A 3,978-nucleotide genomic window follows, 5' to 3' on the forward strand; every position below is an offset into this window, starting at 1 on the left:
CCGCTCGCTCCCGCCGCCGCGCGCGCCGCCGCCGCCTCTTCCCGGGGCTCGCGCACGTCACGGCGCAGGGGGCGGGGCGAGCGGCGGCACCGCCCATTGGCTGCGGAGGCGGGGCCAGAGGCGCGCGCCGGAGGGGGGGGGGAGTATTGGGGGGGGCGGCACGTGAGGGGCACGTGGGGCGCGGGCGCGCCCCCCCCCTTCCCCTCAGTTTCCCGCCTTCTCCGCCCCCCCCCCACCCCCTCAGGTATTGCCGCCTGCTCCCGGCGCTCCTGAGGCGGGAAGTCTGTGTGAGAGAAAAGAGACGCCAAAAATGGGCTGACCCTGCGTTAAGGGTGAGGGAACACCCAAGGCTGGTAAAAGCTCGCAAGTCAGAGGGGCCGCGAGTAATCAAAGTTGTATCAGTAAGCTACACAGTTGGCATGGAAATTGGTATGCTGGTACCTGACCTGCTATAGGAACAGTGGGTTCTGGATAAAGCAGTTGGGAGTGGGTTTTGGATAAAGGGGTATGGGGTAAAGGGAAGAGAGAGAGAAAGAGAGTAATTAAAGAGAGAGAGAGAAACAGAGAAAGAAAGAGAGAGAAAAAGAAAGAAAAAGAGATCACTGGTTCTGGCCTCAATCCAGCTGAGGGAATGTCAGTGCTGGTTCCAGGGTGTCGATCCCAGCTGTGACCACCCAGCCCAAGGTCCAGCTGGGCTCAGTCACCCCCATGGGCAGGGCCTGTCCTCACTCTGAGGGCCCCCCCTCCATTCCCCACACTCCAGGCACAAGGAAAGTTTATTTAAAGGAACCGGGAGGACACTGAAGTCAAGGCTGGGAGGTCCCAGTGGTGTTATCTGTCCTCGTCCTTCATGGGAACACACAGGTTGTTCAACAAGTGCTTCCCCCAGCAGCCAGGCTCTGCACAAATGTGTGTCCTACCCCCTGAGGTTCTTCCAAACGGTAGGCAGGGTAGGCATTTTTACAGGGGAGTAAAAATGGAGTGCCCCCCAATTTGAGTCACCCCCCAAGAAGTGGTGTTTGTGTCGAGGAGGTGTTCTCCCTCACAAATGTTGCCCTGGCGAGTGGGAGTTCAGCTCAGTTTGGGGGAGCTGAGAACAGGCTTGGGTGGAGACCTCTCCTTTTAGTCCCAGCTGTGCTCCACAGGCACAAAAACTGGGACAAAGGCTGCTCCAGAGGGCCAAAAATGGGACAAAGGCTGGGGTTTGTACCTTGCTTTCTCTCTCTCCCCAGACAGACACAGGCTCGTGATGGAGGGTGAGTCACAGAACACGTCACCAGCAAACAAACTCTAGTAACCTCCTGTGAGCTGCATTTCACACTGCAGATGGGAAAGTTTCCCCAAAGCCAGGAGAATTTATCCACTAATCTCTTACTGGCAAGTACATTCTCTCCTCTTCCTCCTCACGACATCAGGACTGTGCTATGTACGATATGCCCCCAGGTGCACCTTAAAAGGTCACCTCAAAACAAGGTACAAAGTTACAATGGGGTAAGAAAACATTTCTGTCACTTTTGACAGAAAGTGTGTCAGACCTGTTACTAAAATTTATTTTGATTAACACACACCTCAGACACACATTTTAATTGTAGCTGCTGGAACTTTCAGAAATTGTTTTAAATATTTGTGGGGACTCTTGAGCAGAGCCACTGAGTGAAAAAGTCTGAAACTGATTTATTTTGCAATGTGTGTTCACACTATTATCCCATCACTCATCTTTCACGCTGCTTAATAAGAAAACTTGTAAAACTGAAAAGAAAAAACTAAAAGCCTTATCATTGCTTAAATGCAGTGGGTGAGAGTAGCAGGAATTTTCACATAAACTCATCCCTGTTTGTAAGAAGTCGACTTTTACACAGTGGTGCTTAGAGATACTTTCAGGTCAGGCTGTATGTGATCTGTGGTGCCCTCACTCCAAAAATGCTGTGCCAGCTATTTACAATGAAGTTGTGGGCCAGCATTGGCTGGGCAAGCAAGTGTAAACAAAATAAAAATCAAAACCCAACAAAATACTCAATGCACAATGTACAAAAATATCCTAAGGTTCAACAACTTCTTGTTGAAACTGTTTCATCCAATTAGTAAAAGCCTGACTCTGGGTGGTAGGAAAAGGAGGTTACTTTAATAGAAAGAAAAGTGCAGCTAACCTTCAGAATAAATTTGCTTTGCTTATTTTGCCCTAAAGAGGCTCTACAGAGGTGCCACCAGATTTTATTGGCACTCTTGACAAATCTCTCAGGCCAAAGCAGTGCAGTGTGACAAGCACTGAGCTCCCTCCCCAGTCTCTGGGTTTTTCCCTGGAAAAGCTTTTTCACAGCCTTCCTTCCCTTCTCTTCAGAGGCTATTTACCTGCAGCTCACCGAAAAACAAAGTGGCTGCTGTCCTTACCTTCCTTCCCACTATTTACAAGCAGCTGGGAGAAAGCTCTGCCTCCTCTGCTTCCTGCCACTCACACCCATCATCTCCTATTGTCTTTCCCACTCTAAATTGCTGCATTGTTTCATCAGCAGCATCATTTACCCCGCTTGTCACCACGGTGCTTGTAATCCTGATTTTCTGGAGTGTTGTACATTAATCCTCCGCTTGCATTGCTCAATGATTGCCCAAGCACGGCTCTTCTGAGCACTCCTGCCTGAATCACCGCGTGGTCGTTCCCATTGTTGACACGGGAACCTTGACCCTGATACCCCAATTTCCTCCCTCAGCTCCACTGGCTTTCACCTTCCCAGCTCCAGGCAGCAACTTGACTTTAGCAGCACTGCTTGTTTCCTTCTTTTTCTTCTCTTTTATCTTTTCTCTTTTCTTTCCTCCTTCCTTTCCTTCCTTTCCTTCCTTTCCTTCTTTCCTTCCTTTCCTCAATGCTCTCATGCACAAGGTGTGATTTTTGGGGATCTCTGTGCAGGGCCAGGAGTTGGACTCAATGATGCTTGAGGGTCCCTTCTAACTCAGGACATTCTCTTTCCTTCTCTTTATTTCTGTCCTGGGTCCTCCTGTCATTTTTTGGCACTACTGTAACATAGATGTGATTAATACTGCCTACTTTTAATTCTGAGTCACTCTAATTTATTTTCTATTTTAAGAATTTTGGTATCAGTCAGCCTAGGGAGTGAGCAGCTGTGGCTCTTTCTGATGCCCACATTTATTGACCAGGATGATGAATTCCTTTAAAACTTCTATCTTAGCTTTAAAGTCAGTCACTTGAGATCCTCAATGGCTTTCACATATGTCAGCAGATCCTACAATGAACTGTTGCAAAGTGTGGTTTAGAATTTCCCCATGTGCAGAGGCAATGGGAACATCCTGATAGATAAATGACGGAGCTCCCTCAAGTGGTGAAAAATATTGTTACCTGTTCCACTTAAATGTTTTCCTTTTAAAAACATTAAGAAAAGGACAGCAATGTCAGATTTAGAATACAAAGCCAGTTATAAATGAGGCATTGAATGAGCTTCCATTTTTACATAAGCAGAAATAATGGTGTGCATGTAAGACTGAGGCCAGAACTCAGTCAGGCAAGTGCTACAGTTAAAAAGGAAATAATTCAAGAACCTGTAGAGGACTTCAGCCTGATCTGATAATGCATGACTGAATTTTGGCAGGAAAGCCAAAAAGTAGCTCCAGCAGATATCACATTTTTGAGGATGCCTGAAGTGTTTATAAATCATAAAGTTTGCTTTTTAAAAACTCGGCTCAAGCTTTCACAGTTTCTGCTATCATGTCAAGATTTTGTGCATAAATAGCCTTGCTCCTTTTTACTCTGTGTGAGGCATGGAGTTTTCAAAATATTTGGTGGGAGAGATTTAGAGCAGTAAACTTTGGAGAAAAGGCAGAAGCAGCAGCAGTAGTTACACTCACTTTCCAAGCCACAAAGGTGCTGATTTTGCTGGCAGACGAGTTAGAAAGAAATGCCCCCATCTCTCTCAGCAGAGGGCAGTGGTAACCTTACTCAGGATCACATTGCTTTTTGCTACTGAACTG

This window comes from Molothrus ater, chromosome 9 (assembly GCF_012460135.2).
Source record: "Molothrus ater isolate BHLD 08-10-18 breed brown headed cowbird chromosome 9, BPBGC_Mater_1.1, whole genome shotgun sequence".
NCBI lineage: Eukaryota > Metazoa > Chordata > Aves > Passeriformes > Icteridae > Molothrus > Molothrus ater.